The 16,055-nt window shown below is 39.8% G+C and overlaps 1 long non-coding RNA gene, 16 other non-coding genes and 2 pseudogenes across 16 annotated transcripts; all 19 read left to right on the plus strand.

Annotated features, from left to right (window-relative positions):
- LOC102555254 (uncharacterized) overlaps positions 1–16,055 on the plus strand; it is a 209,357-nt gene that overhangs the window by 83,017 nt on the left and 110,285 nt on the right.
- Positions 68–154, plus strand: LOC134479517 (small nucleolar RNA SNORD113/SNORD114 family). The gene has a single exon (XR_010052885.1). It is a non-coding gene; the product is annotated as a small nucleolar RNA SNORD113/SNORD114 family (small nucleolar RNA).
- LOC134479539 (small nucleolar RNA SNORD113/SNORD114 family) lies at positions 962–1,042 on the plus strand. Its single transcript, XR_010052907.1, has one exon. It is a non-coding gene; the product is annotated as a small nucleolar RNA SNORD113/SNORD114 family (small nucleolar RNA).
- On the plus strand, positions 1,849–1,940 carry LOC120093340 (small nucleolar RNA SNORD113/SNORD114 family; annotated as a pseudogene).
- LOC134479540 (small nucleolar RNA SNORD113/SNORD114 family) lies at positions 2,748–2,828 on the plus strand. Its single transcript, XR_010052908.1, has one exon. It is a non-coding gene; the product is annotated as a small nucleolar RNA SNORD113/SNORD114 family (small nucleolar RNA).
- On the plus strand, positions 3,634–3,722 carry LOC120093325 (small nucleolar RNA SNORD113/SNORD114 family). The gene has a single exon (XR_005486429.2). It is a non-coding gene; the product is annotated as a small nucleolar RNA SNORD113/SNORD114 family (small nucleolar RNA).
- On the plus strand, positions 4,526–4,612 carry LOC120093362 (small nucleolar RNA SNORD113/SNORD114 family). Its single transcript, XR_005486452.2, has one exon. It is a non-coding gene; the product is annotated as a small nucleolar RNA SNORD113/SNORD114 family (small nucleolar RNA).
- LOC134479553 (small nucleolar RNA SNORD113/SNORD114 family) lies at positions 5,419–5,499 on the plus strand. Its single transcript, XR_010052921.1, has one exon. It is a non-coding gene; the product is annotated as a small nucleolar RNA SNORD113/SNORD114 family (small nucleolar RNA).
- LOC120093326 (small nucleolar RNA SNORD113/SNORD114 family) lies at positions 6,306–6,394 on the plus strand. Its single transcript, XR_005486430.2, has one exon. It is a non-coding gene; the product is annotated as a small nucleolar RNA SNORD113/SNORD114 family (small nucleolar RNA).
- Positions 7,201–7,281, plus strand: LOC120093377 (small nucleolar RNA SNORD113/SNORD114 family). Its single transcript, XR_005486463.2, has one exon. It is a non-coding gene; the product is annotated as a small nucleolar RNA SNORD113/SNORD114 family (small nucleolar RNA).
- On the plus strand, positions 8,087–8,175 carry LOC134479527 (small nucleolar RNA SNORD113/SNORD114 family). Its single transcript, XR_010052895.1, has one exon. It is a non-coding gene; the product is annotated as a small nucleolar RNA SNORD113/SNORD114 family (small nucleolar RNA).
- LOC120093327 (small nucleolar RNA SNORD113/SNORD114 family) lies at positions 8,977–9,065 on the plus strand. Its single transcript, XR_005486431.2, has one exon. It is a non-coding gene; the product is annotated as a small nucleolar RNA SNORD113/SNORD114 family (small nucleolar RNA).
- LOC120093333 (small nucleolar RNA SNORD113/SNORD114 family) lies at positions 9,873–9,953 on the plus strand. Its single transcript, XR_005486437.2, has one exon. It is a non-coding gene; the product is annotated as a small nucleolar RNA SNORD113/SNORD114 family (small nucleolar RNA).
- LOC134479524 (small nucleolar RNA SNORD113/SNORD114 family) lies at positions 10,758–10,846 on the plus strand. Its single transcript, XR_010052893.1, has one exon. It is a non-coding gene; the product is annotated as a small nucleolar RNA SNORD113/SNORD114 family (small nucleolar RNA).
- LOC134479551 (small nucleolar RNA SNORD113/SNORD114 family) lies at positions 11,649–11,736 on the plus strand. The gene has a single exon (XR_010052919.1). It is a non-coding gene; the product is annotated as a small nucleolar RNA SNORD113/SNORD114 family (small nucleolar RNA).
- On the plus strand, positions 12,543–12,623 carry LOC120093363 (small nucleolar RNA SNORD113/SNORD114 family). The gene has a single exon (XR_005486453.1). It is a non-coding gene; the product is annotated as a small nucleolar RNA SNORD113/SNORD114 family (small nucleolar RNA).
- Positions 13,428–13,516, plus strand: LOC134479528 (small nucleolar RNA SNORD113/SNORD114 family). Its single transcript, XR_010052896.1, has one exon. It is a non-coding gene; the product is annotated as a small nucleolar RNA SNORD113/SNORD114 family (small nucleolar RNA).
- On the plus strand, positions 14,318–14,407 carry LOC120093381 (small nucleolar RNA SNORD113/SNORD114 family; annotated as a pseudogene).
- LOC120093364 (small nucleolar RNA SNORD113/SNORD114 family) lies at positions 15,215–15,295 on the plus strand. Its single transcript, XR_005486454.1, has one exon. It is a non-coding gene; the product is annotated as a small nucleolar RNA SNORD113/SNORD114 family (small nucleolar RNA).

Consider the following 16,055-nt stretch of genomic DNA (forward strand, 5'->3'; position numbering starts at 1 on the left):
AACCAGTACTACTAGTGATCAGCTGTTCAATAAATGCAGCACAATTTAGAGCCTGGGTGGATGATGTTGGATCATTGATGACCAAAAAAAAAAAACATCTGGGAGTCCTCTGAGACATCCATGATGACCACAACATTGGGAGTCTGAGGTCCACATCATAATCTATGCACTGCAAGCTGGGATCCTGGTGAGAGATGTTAGAAATAGACTAATTTGAATAAGGAGTTTACATGTAGATTAATTAAAATTGGGAAATCGTGTCCACTGACACATAATCCCATAAGAAGAGTGCCAATAATTTTGACCGGGGAGAACTGAGCCAGAAACGATGACAGAGGAATCCCCATAAGCCATGGAAAATCATTGTCTATGTTCCTGTTGACGTCAGAGTCATGGTGGTTTTATGGGTCAGGAAGAGCCAATCCAAGTGGATTGATAGCTCAAGCAAGGGATTGGATAGAGGAGAAGTGATCAAGGCAGATAGCTGTAAATTATGGATGAGTAAAGAGAAAGTTAATCTTTTTGTCACATTTTTTCTGCCTTTTACTTCCAGGATACATACCTCCAAGGTGATTTCAGAGTTCTTCCTCAGTCCTGAGGTTTGGGATTCCCGGTTTGTGTCAGTAGAATTGCCAGAGTGTGAGTTCATCCTATTTTCTTCAGTTCGATTTTTTTTCTTGCATGTAATGCCTCTTCCCCTATGAGTTGATTATCTTGGGAGAGCAACTGTAGACAGTGGTTAAATAAGGAACGCATACGAAAAATATATGTTCCATGAACTGATACCTATGAAGAGTGTGCAATGACAGAGGTAATGACCTTTGCCAAAGATGCTCTAGAGTTTAAAGTCCACTCAAGCATCTGGTAGTTAATGTTAGTTTTCAATGGAATCTAACCAGCACTACTAGTGTTCAGCTTCTCAATAAATGCAGCACAGTTTAGAGCCTGGGGGGGATGATGTTGGATCATTGATGACCATAAAAGATGTGGGAGTCGTCTGAAACATGCATGATGACCACAACATTGCGAGTCTGAGGTCCACATCATAATCTATGCACTGCATGCTGGGATCCTGGTGAGAGATGTTAGGAACAGTGTACTTTGAGCATGGAGTTTTAATGTAGATTAAAGAAAAAATTGGAAATTGTGTTTACTAAGACATAATCCCATAGGAAGAGTGCTAATCAACTTGACCGGGTAGTGTCTGAGTCAGAAACGATGACAGAGGGATCACAATAAGCCATGGAAAGTCATTGTCTATGTTCCTGGTGACGTCAGAGTCATGGGTTTTGATGTGTCAGGAAGAGCCAATCCAATTGGATTGATAGCTCAAGCAAGGTATTGGATAGAGGAGAAGTGATCAAGGCAGATAGATGTAAATTATGGATGAGTAAAGAGAAAGTTAATCTTTTTGTCATTTTTTTTCTACATTTTACTCTCAGAATAGATACCTCCAAGGTGATCTCCAAGTTCTTCCTCAGTCTTGAGGTTTGGGATTCCCGGTTTTTGTCAGTAGAATTGTGAGAGTGTGAGTTCATCCTATTTTCTCAAGAACGATTTTTTTTCTTGCATGTATTCCCTCTTCCGGTATGAATTTAGTATCTTGGGAGAGCAACTGTAGACAGTAGTTCAATAAGGAACGCATACGAAAAAAAATATGTTCAAACCGATTCCTATGAAGAGTATGCAATGATACAGGTAGTGACCACTGCCAAAGATGCTCTAGAGTTTAAAGTCCACTCAAGCATCTGGTAGTTAATGTTAGTTTTAAATGGAAATCTAACCAGCACTACTAGTGATCAGCGGCTCAATAAATGCAGCACAATTTAGAACCTGGGGGGATGATGTTGGATCATTGATGACGAAAAAAAAAAAAAAAAACATCTGGGAGTCCTCTGAGACATCCATGATGACCACAACATTGGGAGTCTGAGGTCCACATCATAATCTATACACTGCATGCTGGGATACTGGTTAGAGATGTTAGATATAGTCCAATTTCAACAAGGAGTTTACATGTAGATTAATTAATATTTGGAAATCGTGTCTACTGACACATAATCCCATAAGTAGAGTGCAAATCATTTTGACCGGGGAGAACTGAGCCAGAAACGACGACAGAGGAATCCCCATAAGTCATGGAAAATCATTGTCTATGTTCCTGTTGACGTCAGAGTCATGGTGGTTTTATGGGTCAGGAAGACACATCCAATGGGATTGATAGCTCAAGCAAGGGATTGGATAGAGGAGAAGTGATCAGGGCAGATAGCTGTAAATTATGGATGATTAAAGAGAAAGTTAATCTTTTTGACATTTTTTTTCTGCCTTTTACTCCCAGAATACATACCTCCAAGGTGATTTCAGAGTTCTTCCTCAGTCCTGAGGTTTGGGATTCCCGGTTTGTGTCAGTAGAATTGCCAGAGTGTGAGTTCATCCTATTTTCTTCAGTATGATTTTTTTTTCTTGCATGTAATGCCTCTTCCCCTATGAGTTGATAATCTTGGGAGAGCAACTGTAGACAGTGGTTAATTAAGGAACCCATACGAAAAATATATGTTACACGAACTGATCCCTATGAAGAGTGTGGAATGACAGAGGTAATGACCTTTGCCAAAGATGCTCTAGAGTTTAAAGTCCACACAAGCATCTGGTAGTTAATGTTAGTTTTCAATGGAATCTAACCAGCACTACTAGTGTTCAGCTTCTCAATAAATGCAGCCCAGTTTAGAGCCTGGGGGGGATGATGTTGGATCATTGATGACCATAAAAGATGTGGGAGTCGTCTGAAACATGCATGATGACCACAACATTGCGAGTCTGAGGTCCACATCATAATCTATGCACTGCATGCTGGGATCCTGGTGAGAGATGTTAGGAACAGTCTACTTTGAACATGGAGTTTTAATGTAGATTAAAGAAAAAATTGGAAATTGTGTCTACTAAGACATAAACCCATAGGAAGAGTGCTAATCATCTTGACCGGGTAGTATCTGAGTCAGAAACGATGACAGAGGAATCCCCATAAGCCATGGAAAGTCATTGTCTATGTTCCTGGGGACGTCAGAGTCATGGGTTTTGATGTGTCAGGAAGAGCCAATCCAATTGGATTGATAGCTCAAGCAAGGGATTGGATAGAGGAGAAGTGATCAAGGCAGATAGATGTAAATTATGGATGAGTAAAGAGAAAGTTAATCTTTTTGTCATTTTTTTTCTACATTTTACTCTCAGAATAGATACCTCCAAGGTGATCTCCAAGTTCTTCCTCAGTCTTGAGGTTTGGGATTCCCGGTTTTTGTCAGTAGAATTGTGAGAGTGTGAGTTCATCCTATTTTCTCAAGAACGATTTTTTTTCTTGCATGTATTCCCTCTTCCGGTATGAATTTAGTATCTCGGGAGAGCAGCTGTAGACAGTAGTTCAATAAGGAACGCATACGAAAAAAAATATGTTCAAACCGAATCCTTGTAGAGTATGCAATGACAGAGGTAGTGACCAGTGCCAAAGATGCTCTAGAGTTTAAAGTCCACTCAAGCATCTGGTAGTTAATGTTAGTTTTAAATGGAAATCTAACCAGCACTACTAGTGATCAGCGGCTCAAAAAATGCAGCACAATTTAGAACCTGGGGGGATGATGTTGGATCATTGATGACCAAAAAAAAAAAAAACATCTGGGAGTCCTCTGAGACATCCATGATGACCACAACATTGGGAGTCTGAGGTCCACATCATAATCTATACACTGCATGCTGGATACTGGTTAGAGATGTTAGATATAGTCCAATTTCAACAAGGAGTTTACATGTAGATTAATTAATATTTGGAAATCGTGTCTACTGACACATAATCCCATAAGTAGAGTGCAAATCATTTTGACCGGAGAGACTTGAGCCAGAAACGATGACAGAGGAATCCCCATAAGCCATGGAAAATCATTGTCTATATTCCTGGATGACGTCAGAGTCATGGGTTTTGATGTGTCAGGAAGACCCATCCAATGGGATTGATAGCTCAAGCAAGGGATCGGATAGAGGAGAAGTTATCAAGGCAGATAGATGTAAATTATGGATGAGTAAAGAGAAAGTTAATCTATTTGTCATTTTTTTTTTCTGCATTTTACTCTCAGAATAGATAACTCCAAGGTGATCTCCAAGTTCTTCCTCAGTCTTGAGGTGTGGGATCCCGGTGTGTGTCAGCAGTATTTTGAGAGTGTGAGTTCATCTATTTTCTTCAGATCGATTTTTTTCTTGCATGTATTCCCTCTTCCGACATAATTTAGTATCTTATGAGAGCAACTGTAGACAGTGGTTCAATAAGGAACGCATACGAAAAAAATATGTTCCATGAACCGATTCCTATGAAGAGAGTGCAATGATAGAGGTAGTGAACACTGCCAAAGATGCTCTAGAGTTTAAAGTCCAGTCAAGCATTTGGTAGTTAATGTTAGTTTTAAATGGAAATCAAACCAGCACTACTAGTGATCAGCTGTTCAATAAATGCAGCACAATTTAGAGCCTGGGTGGATGATGTTGGATCATTGATGACCAAAAAAAAAAAACATCTGGGAGTCCTCTGAGACATCCATGATGACCACAACATTGGGAGTCTGAGGTCCACATCATAATCTATGCACTGCAAGCTGGGATCCTGGTGAGAGATGATAGAAATAGACTAATTTGAATAAGGAGTTTACATGTAGATTAATTAAAATTGGGAAATCGTGTCCACTGACACATAATCCCATAAGAAGAGTGCCAATAATTTTGACCGGGGAGAACTGAGCCAGAAACGATGACAGAGGAATCCCCATAAGCCATGGAAAATCATTGTCTATGTTCCTGTTGACGTCAGAGTCATGGTGGTTTTATGGGTCAGGAAGAGCCAATCCAAGTGGATTGATAGCTCAAGCAAGGATTGGATAGAGGAGAAGTGATCAAGGCAGATAGCTGTAAATTATGGATGAGTAAAGAGAAAGTTAATCTTTTTGTCACATTTTTTCTGCCTTTTACTTCCAGGATACATACCTCCAAGGTGATTTCAGAGTTCTTCCTCAGTCCTGAGGTTTGGGATTCCCGGTTTGTGTCAGTAGAATTGCCAGAGTGTGAGTTCATCCTATTTTCTTCAGTTCGATTTTTTTTCTTGCATGTAATGCCTCTTCCCCTATGAGTTGATTATCTTGGGAGAGCAACTGTAGACAGTGGTTAAATAAGGAACGCATACGAAAAATATATGTTCCATGAACTGATACCTATGAAGAGTGTGCAATGACAGAGGTAATGACCTTTGCCAAAGATGCTCTAGAGTTTAAAGTCCACTCAAGCATCTGGTAGTTAATGTTAGTTTTCAATGGAATCTAACCAGCACTACTAGTGTTCAGCTTCTCAATAAATGCAGCCCAGTTTAGAGCCTGGGGGGGATGATGTTGGATCATTGATGACCATAAAAGATGTGGGAGTCGTCTGAAACATGCATGATGACCACAACATGGCGAGTCTGAGGTCCACATCATAATCTATGCACTGCATGCTGGGATCCTGGTGAGAGATGTTAGGAACAGTGTACTTTGAGCATGGAGTTTTAATGTAGATTAAAGAAAAAATTGGAAATTGTGTTTACTAAGACATAATCCCATAGGAAGAGTGCTAATCAACTTGACCGGGTAGTGTCTGAGTCAGAAACGATGACAGAGGGATCACAATAAGCCATGGAAAGTCATTGTCTATGTTCCTGGTGACGTCAGAGTCATGGGTTTTGATGTGTCAGGAAGAGCCAATCCAATTGGATTGATAGCTCAAGCAAGGGATTGGATAGAGGAGAAGTGATCAAGGCAGATAGATGTAAATTATGGATGAGTAAAGAGAAAGTTAATCTTTTTGTCATTTTTTTTCTACATTTTACTCTCAGAATAGATACCTCCAAGGTGATCTCCAAGTTCTTCCTCAGTCTTGAGGTTTGGGATTCCCGGTTTTTGTCAGTAGAATTGTGAGAGTGTGAGTTCATCCTATTTTCTCAAGAACGATTTTTTTTCTTGCATGTATTACCTCTTCCGGTATGAATTTAGTATCTTGGGAGAGCAACTGTAGACAGTAGTTCAATAAGGAACGCATACGAAAAAAAATATGTTCAAACCGATTCCTATGAAGAGTATGCAATGATACAGGTAGTGACCACTGCCAAAGATGCTCTAGAGTTTAAAGTCCACTCAAGCATCTGGTAGCTAATGTTAGTTTTAAATGGAAATCTAACCAGCACTACTAGTGATCAGCGGCTCAATAAATGCAGCACAATTTAGAACCTGGGGGGATGATGTTGGATCATTGATGACCAAAAAAAAAAAAAACATCTGGGAGTCCTCTGAGACATCCATGATGACCACAACATTGGGAGTCTGAGGTCCACATCATAATCTATACACTGCATGCTGGGATACTGGTTAGAGATGTTAGATATAGTCCAATTTCAACAAGGAGTTTACATGTAGATTAATTAATATTTGGAAATCGTGTCTACTGACACATAATCCCATAAGTAGAGTGCAAATCATTTTGACCGGGGAGAACTGAGCCAGAAACGACGACAGAGGAATCCCCATAAGTCATGGAAAATCATTGTCTATGTTCCTGTTGACGTCAGAGTCATGGTGGTTTTATGGGTCAGGAAGACACATCCAATGGGATTGATAGCTCAAGCAAGGGATTGGATAGAGGAGAAGTGATCAGGGCAGATAGCTGTAAATTATGGATGATTAAAGAGAAAGTTAATCTTTTTGACATTTTTTTTCTGCCTTTTACTCCCAGAATACATACCTCCAAGGTGATTTCAGAGTTCTTCCTCAGTCCTGAGGTTTGGGATTCCCGGTTTGTGTCAGTAGAATTGCCAGAGTGTGAGTTCATCCTATTTTCTTCAGTATGATTTTTTTTCTTGCATGTAATGCCTCTTCCCCTATGAGTTGATAATCTTGGGAGAGCAACTGTAGACAGTGGTTAATTAAGGAACCCATACGAAAAATATATGTTACATGAACTGATCCCTATGAAGAGTGTGGAATGACAGAGGTAATGACCTTTGCCAAAGATGCTCTAGAGTTTAAAGTCCACACAAGCATCTGGTAGTTAATGTTAGTTTTCAATGGAATCTAACCAGCACTACTAGTGTTCAGCTTCTCAATAAATGCAGCCCAGTTTAGAGCCTGGGGGGGATGATGTTGGATCATTGATGACCATAAAAGATGTGGGAGTCGTCTGAAACATGCATGATGACCACAACATTGCGAGTCTGAGGTCCACATCATAATCTATGCACTGCATGCTGGGATCCTGGTGAGAGATGTTAGGAACAGTCTACTTTGAACATGGAGTTTTAATGTAGATTAAAGAAAAAATTGGAAATTGTGTCTACTAAGACATAAACCCATAGGAAGAGTGCTAATCATCTTGACCGGGTAGTATCTGAGTCAGAAACGATGACAGAGGAATCCCCATAAGCCATGGAAAGTCATTGTCTATGTTCCTGGGGACGTCAGAGTCATGGGTTTTGATGTGTCAGGAAGAGCCAATCCAATTGGATTGATAGCTCAAGCAAGGGATTGGATAGAGGAGAAGTGATCAAGGCAGATAGATGTAAATTATGGATGAGTAAAGAGAAACTTAATCTTTTTGTCATTTTTTTTCTACATTTTACTCTCAGAATAGATACCTCCAAGGTGATCTCCAAGTTCTTCCTCAGTCTTGAGGTTTGGGATTCCCGGTTTTTGTCAGTAGAATTGTGAGAGTGTGAGTTCATCCTATTTTCTCAAGAACGATTTTTTTTCTTGCATGTATTCCCTCTTCCGGTATGAATTTAGTATCTCGGGAGAGCAGCTGTAGACAGTAGTTCAATAAGGAACGCATACGAAAAAAAATATGTTCAAACCGAATCCTTGTAGAGTATGCAATGACAGAGGTAGTGACCAGTGCCAAAGATGCTCTAGAGTTTAAAGTCCACTCAAGCATCTGGTAGTTAATGTTAGTTTTAAATGGAAATCTAACCAGCACTACTAGTGATCAGCGGCTCAAAAAATGCAGCACAATTTAGAACCTGGGGGGATGATGTTGGATCATTGATGACCAAAAAAAAAAAAAACATCTGGGAGTCCTCTGAGACATCCATGATGACCATAACATTGGGAGTCTGAGGTCCACATCATAATCTATACACTGCATGCTGGGATACTGGTTAGAGATGTTAGATATAGTCCAATTTCAACAAGGAGTTTACATGTAGATTAATTAATATTTGGAAATCGTGTCTACTGACACATAATCCCATAAGTTGAGTGCAAATCATTTTGACCGGAGAGACTTGAGCCAGAAACGATGACAGAGGAATCCCCATAAGCCATGGAAAATCATTGTCTATATTCCTGGATGACGTCAGAGTCATGGGTTTTGATGTGTCAGGAAGACCCATCCAATGGGATTGATAGCTCAAGCAAGGGATCGGATAGAGGAGAAGTTATCAAGGCAGATAGATGTAAATTATGGATGAGTAAAGAGAAAGTTAATCTATTTGTCATTTTTTTTTCTGCATTTTACTCTCAGAATAGATAACTCCAAGGTGATCTCCAAGTTCTTCCTCAGTCTTGAGGTGTGGGATCCCGGTGTGTGTCAGCAGTATTTTGAGAATGTGAGTTCATCTATTTTCTTCAGATCGATTTTTTTCTTGCATGTATTCCCTCCTCCGACATAATTTAGTTCTTATGAGAGCAACTGTAGACAGTGGTTCAATAAGGAACGCATACGAAAAAAATATGTTCCATGAACCGATTCCTATGAAGAGAGTGCAATGATAGAGGTAGTGAACACTGCCAAAGATGCTCTAGAGTTTAAAGTCCAGTCAAGCATTTGGTAGTTAATGTTAGTTTTAAATGGAAATCAAACCAGCACTACTAGTGATCAGCTGTTCAATAAATGCAGCACAATTTAGAGCCTGGGTGGATGATTTGGATCATTGATGACCAAAAAAAAAAAAAACATCTGGGAGTCCTCTGAGACATCCATGATGACCACAACATTGGGAGTCTGAGGTCCACATCATAATCTATGCACTGCAAGCTGGGATCCTGGTGAGAGATGTTAGAAATAGACTAATTTGAATAAGGAGTTTACATGTAGATTAATTAAAATTGGGAAATCGTGTCCACTGACACATAATCCCATAAGAAGAGTGCCAATCATTTTGACCGGGGAGAACTTAGCCAGAAACGATGACAGAGGAATCCCCATAAGCCATGGAAAATCATTGTCTATGTTCCTGTTGACGTCAGAGTCATGGTGGTTTTATGGGTCAGGAAGAGCCAATCCAAGTGGATTGATAGCTCAAGCAAGGGATTGGATAGAGGAGAAGTGATCAAGGCAGATAGCTGTAAATTATGGATGAGTAAAGAGAAAGTTAATCTTTTTGTCATTTTTTTTCTGCCTTTTACTTCCAGGATACATACCTCCAAGGTGATTTCAGAGTTCTTCCTCAGTCCTGAGGTTTGGGATTCCCGGTTTGTGTCAGTAGAATTGCCAGAGTGTGAGTTCATCCTATTTTCTTCAGTTCGATTTTTTTTCTTGCATGTAATGCCTCTTCCCCTATGAGTTGATAATCTTGGGAGAGCAACTGTAGACAGTGGTTAATTAAGGAACCCATACGAAAAATATATGTTCCATGAACTGATCCCTATGAAGAGTGTGGAATGACAGAGGTAATGACCTTTGCCAAAGATGCTCTAGAGTTTAAAGTCCACACAAGCATCTGGTAGTTAATGTTAGTTTTCAATGGAATCTAACCAGCACTACTAGTGTTCAGCTTCTCAATAAATGCAGCTCAGTTTAGAGCCTGGGGGGGATGATGTTGGATCATTGATGACCATAAAAGATGTGGGAGTCGTCTGAAACATGCATGATGACCACAACATTGCGAGTCTGAGGTCCACATCATAATCTATGCACTGCATGCTGGGATCCTGGTGAGAGATGTTAGGAACAGTCTACTTTGAACATGGAGTTTTAATGTAGATTAAAGAAAAATTGGAAATTGTGTCTACTAAGACATAAACCCATAGGAAGAGTGCTAATCATCTTGACCGGGTAGTGTCTGAGTCAGAAACGATGACAGAGGAATCCCCATAAGCCATGGAAAGTCATTGTCTATGTTCCTTGGGACGTCAGAGTCATGGGTTTTGATGTGTCAGGAAGAGCCAATCCAAGTGGATTGATAGCTCAAGCAAGGGATTGGATAGAGGAGAAGTGATCAAGGCAGATAGATGTAAATTATGGATGAGTAAAGAGAAAGTTAATCTTTCTGTCATTTTTTTTCTGCATTTTATTCTCAGAATAGATACCTCCAAGGTGATCTCCAAGTTCTTCCTCAGTCTTGAGGTTTGGGATTCCCGGTTTTTGTCAGTAGAATTGTGAGAGTGTGAGTTCATCCTATTTTCTCAAGAACGATTTTTTTTCTTGCATGTATTCCCTCTTCCGGTATGACTTTAGTATCTTGGGAGAGCAACTGTAGACAGTAGTTCAATAAGGAACGCATACGAAAAAAAATATGTTCAAACCGAATCCTTGTAGAGTATGCAATGACAGAGGTAGTGACCAGTGCCAAAGATGCTCTAGAGTTTAAAGTCCACTCAAGCATCTGGTAGTTAATGTTAGTTTTAAATGGAAATCTAACCAGCACTACTAGTGATCAGCGGCTCAATAAATGCAGCACAATTTAGAACCTGGGGGGATGATGTTGGATCATTGATGACCAAAAAAAAAAAAAACATCTGGGAGTCCTCTGAGACATCCATGATGACCACAACATTGGGAGTCTGAGGTCCACATCATAATCTATACACTGCATGCTGGGATACTGGTTAGAGATGTTAGATATAGTCCAATTTCAACAAGGAGTTTACATGTAGATTAATTAATATTTGGAAATCGTGTCTACTGACACATAATCCCATAAGTAGAGTGCAAATCATTTTGACCGGGGAGATCTGAACCAGAAACGATGACAGAGGAATCCCCATAAGTCATGGAAAATCATTGTCTATATTCCTGGATGACGTCAGAGTCATGGGTTTTGATGTGTCAGGAAGACCCATCCAATGGGATTGATAGCTCAAGCAAGGGATGGGATAGAGGAGAAGTGATCAAGGCAGTAAGATGTAAATTATGGATGAGTAAAGAGAAAGTTAATCTTTTTGTCATTATTTTTTCTGCATTTTACTCTCAGAATAGATACCTCCAAGGTGATCTCCAAGTTCTTCCTCAGTCTTGAGGTGTGGGATCCCGGTGTGTGTCAGGAGTATTTTGAGAGTGTGAGTTCATCTATTTTCTTCAGATCGATTTTTTTCTTGCATGTATTCCCTCTTCCGGCATAATTTAGTATCTTGGGAGAGCAACTGTAGACAGTGGTTCAATAAGGAAAGCATACGAAAAAATATGTTCCATGAACCGATTCCTATGAAGAGAGTGCAATGAAAGAGGTAGTGAACACTGCCAAAGATGCTCTAGAGTTTAAAGTCCAGTCAAGCATTTGGTAGTTAATGTTAGTTTTAAATGGAAATCTAACCAGCACTACTAGTGATCAGCCGTTCAATAAATGCAGCACAATTTAGAGCCTGGGTGGATGATGCTGGATCATTGATGAACAAAAAAAAAAAAACATCTGGGAGTCCTCTGAGATATCCATGATGACCACAACATTGGGAGTCTGAGGTCCACATCATAATCTATGCACTGCATGCTGGGATCCTGGTGAGAGATGTTAGGAATAGACTAATTTGAATAAGGAGTTTACATGTAGATTAATTAAAATTGGGAAATCGTGTCCACTGACACATAATCCCATAAGAAGAGTGCCAATCATTTTGACCGGGGAGAACTTAGCCAGAAACGATGACAGAGGAATCCCCATAAGTCATGGAAAATCATTGTCTATGTTCCTGTTGACGTCAGAGTCATGGTGGTTTTATGGGTCAGGAAGACACATCCAATGGGATTGATAGCTCAAGCAAGGGATTGGATAGAGGAGAAGTGATCAGGGCAGATAGCTGTAAATTATGGATGATTAAAGAGAAAGTTAATCTTTTTGACATTTTTTTTCTGCCTTTTACTCCCAGAATACATACCTCCAAGGTGATTTCAGAGTTCTTCCTCAGTCCTGAGGTTTGGGATTCCCGGTTTGTGTCAGTAGAATTGCCAGAGTGTGAGTTCATCCTATTTTCTTCAGTATGATTTTTTTTCTTGCATGTAATGCCTCTTCCCCTATGAGTTGATAATCTTGGGAGAGCAACTGTAGACAGTGGTTAATTAAGGAACCCATACGAAAAATATATGTTACATGAACTGATCCCTATGAAGAGTGTGGAATGACAGAGGTAATGACCTTTGCCAAAGATGCTCTAGAGTTTAAAGTCCACACAAGCATCTGGTAGTTAATGTTAGTTTTCAATGGAATCTAACCAGCACTACTAGTGTTCAGCTTCTCAATAAATGCAGCCCAGTTTAGAGCCTGGGGGGGATGATGTTGGATCATTGATGACCATAAAAGATGTGGGAGTCGTCTGAAACATGCATGATGACCACAACATTGCGAGTCTGAGGTCCACATCATAATCTATGCACTGCATGCTGGGATCCTGGTGAGAGATGTTAGGAACAGTCTACTTTGAACATGGAGTTTTAATGTAGATTAAAGAAAAAATTGGAAATTGTGTCTACTAAGACATAAACCCATAGGAAGAGTGCTAATCATCTTGACCGGGTAGTATCTGAGTCAGAAACGATGTAGAGGAATCCCCATAAGCCATGGAAAGTCATTGTCTATGTTCCTGGGGACGTCAGAGTCATGGGTTTTGATGTGTCAGGAAGAGCCAATCCAATTGGATTGATAGCTCAAGCAAGGGATTGGATAGAGGAGAAGTGATCAAGGCAGATAGATGTAAATTATGGATGAGTAAAGAGAAAGTTAATCTTTTTGTCATTTTTTTTCTACATTTTACTCTCAGAATAGATACCTCCAAGGTGATCTCCAAGTTCTTCCTCAGTCTTGAGGTTTGGGATTCCCGGTTTTTGTCAGTAGAATTGTGAGAGTGTGAGTTCATCCTATTTTCTCAAGAACGATTTTTTTTCTTGCATGTATTCCCTCTTCCGGTATGAATTTAGTATCTCGGGAGAGCAGCTGTAGACAGTAGTTCAATAAGGAACGCATACGAAAAAAAATATGTTCAAACCGAATCCTTGTAGAGTATGCAATGACAGAGGTAGTGACCAGTGCCAAAGATGCTCTAGAGTTTAAAGTCCACTCAAGCATCTGGTAGTTAATGTTAGTTTTAAATGGAAATCTAACCAGCACTACTAGTGATCAGCGGCTCAAAAAATGCAGCACAATTTAGAACCTGGGGGGATGATGTTGGATCATTGATGACCAAAAAAAAAAAAAACATCTGGGAGTCCTCTGAGACATCCATGATGACCATAACATTGGGAGTCTGAGGTCCACATCATAATCTATACACTGCATGCTGGGATACTGGTTAGAGATGTTAGATATAGTCCAATTTCAACAAGGAGTTTACATGTAGATTAATTAATATTTGGAAATCGTGTCTACTGACACATAATCCCATAAGTAGAGTGCAAATCATTTTGACCGGAGAGACTTGAGCCAGAAACGATGACAGAGGAATCCCCATAAGCCATGGAAAATCATTGTCTATATTCCTGGATGACGTCAGAGTCATGGGTTTTGATGTGTCAGGAAGACTCATCCAATGGGATTGTTAGCTCAAGCAAGGGATCGGATAGAGGAGAAGTTATCAAGGCAGATAGATGTAAATTATGGATGAGTAAAGAGAAAGTTAATCTATTTGTCATTTTTTTTTCTGCATTTTACTCTCAGAATAGATAACTCCAAGGTGATCTCCAAGTTCTTCCTCAGTCTTGAGGTGTGGGATCCCGGTGTGTGTCAGCAGTATTTTGAGAATGTGAGTTCATCTATTTTCTTCAGATCGATTTTTTTCTTGCATGTATTCCCTCCTCCGACATAATTTAGTTCTTATGAGAGCAACTGTAGACAGTGGTTCAATAAGGAACGCATACGAAAAAAATATGTTCCATGAACCGATTCCTATGAAGAGAGTGCAATGATAGAGGTAGTGAACACTGCCAAAGATGCTCTAGAGTTTAAAGTCCAGTCAAGCATTTGGTAGTTAATGTTAGTTTTAAATGGAAATCAAACCAGCACTACTAGTGATCAGCTGTTCAATAAATGCAGCACAATTTAGAGCCTGGGTGGATGATTTGGATCATTGATGACCAAAAAAAAAAAAAAACATCTGGGAGTCCTCTGAGACATCCATGATGACCACAACATTGGGAGTCTGAGGTCCACATCATAATCTATGCACTGCAAGCTGGGATCCTGGTGAGAGATGTTAGAAATAGACTAATTTGAATAAGGAGTTTACATGTAGATTAATTAAAATTGGGAAATCGTGTCCACTGACACATAATCCCATAAGAAGAGTGCCAATCATTTTGACCGGGGAGAACTTAGCCAGAAACGATGACAGAGGAATCCCCATAAGCCATGGAAAATCATTGTCTATGTTCCTGTTGACGTCAGAGTCATGGTGGTTTTATGGGTCAGGAAGAGCCAATCCAAGTGGATTGATAGCTCAAGCAAGGGATTGGATAGAGGAGAAGTGATCAAGGCAGATAGCTGTAAATTATGGATGAGTAAAGAGAAAGTTAATCTTTTTGTCATTTTTTTTCTGCCTTTTACTTCCAGGATACATACCTCCAAGGTGATTTCAGAGTTCTTCCTCAGTCCTGAGGTTTGGGATTCCCGGTTTGTGTCAGTAGAATTGCCAGAGTGTGAGTTCATCCTATTTTCTTCAGTTCGATTTTTTTTCTTGCATGTAATGCCTCTTCCCCTATGAGTTGATAATCTTGGGAGAGCAACTGTAGACAGTGGTTAATTAAGGAACCCATACGAAAAATATATGTTCCATGAACTGATCCCTATGAAGAGTGTGGAATGACAGAGGTAATGACCTTTGCCAAAGATGCTCTAGAGTTTAAAGTCCACACAAGCATCTGGTAGTTAATGTTAGTTTTCAATGGAATCTAACCAGCACTACTAGTGTTCAGCTTCTCAATAAATGCAGCTCAGTTTAGAGCCTGGGGGGGATGATGTTGGATCATTGATGACCATAAAAGATGTGGGAGTCGTCTGAAACATGCATGATGACCACAACATTGCGAGTCTGAGGTCCACATCATAATCTATGCACTGCATGCTGGGATCCTGGTGAGAGATGTTAGGAACAGTCTACTTTGAACATGGAGTTTTAATGTAGATTAAAGAAAAATTGGAAATTGTGTCTACTAAGACATAAACCCATAGGAAGAGTGCTAATCATCTTGACCGGGTAGTGTCTGAGTCAGAAACGATGACAGAGGAATCCCCATAAGCCATGGAAAGTCATTGTCTATGTTCCTTGGGACGTCAGAGTCATGGGTTTTGATGTGTCAGGAAGAGCCAATCCAAGTGGATTGATAGCTCAAGCAAGGGATTGGATAGAGGAGAAGTGATCAAGGCAGATAGATGTAAATTATGGATGAGTAAAGAGAAAGTTAATCTTTCTGTCATTTTTTTTCTGCATTTTATTCTCAGAATAGATACCTCCAAGGTGATCTCCAAGTTCTTCCTCAGTCTTGAGGTTTGGGATTCCCGGTTTTTGTCAGTAGAATTGTGAGAGTGTGAGTTCATCCTATTTTCTCAAGAACGATTTTTTTTCTTGCATGTATTCCCTCTTCCGGTATGACTTTAGTATCTTGGGAGAGCAACTGTAGACAGTAGTTCAATAAGGAACGCATACGAAAAAAAATATGTTCAAACCGAATCCTTGTAGAGTATGCAATGACAGAGGTAGTGACCAGTGCCAAAGATGCTCTAGAGTTTAAAGTCCACTCAAGCATCTGGTAGTTAATGTTAGTTTTAAATGGAAATCTAACCAGCACTACTAGTGATCAGC

This window comes from Rattus norvegicus, chromosome 6 (genome assembly GCF_036323735.1).
Source record: "Rattus norvegicus strain BN/NHsdMcwi chromosome 6, GRCr8, whole genome shotgun sequence".
In the NCBI taxonomy this organism is placed as follows: domain Eukaryota; kingdom Metazoa; phylum Chordata; class Mammalia; order Rodentia; family Muridae; genus Rattus; species Rattus norvegicus.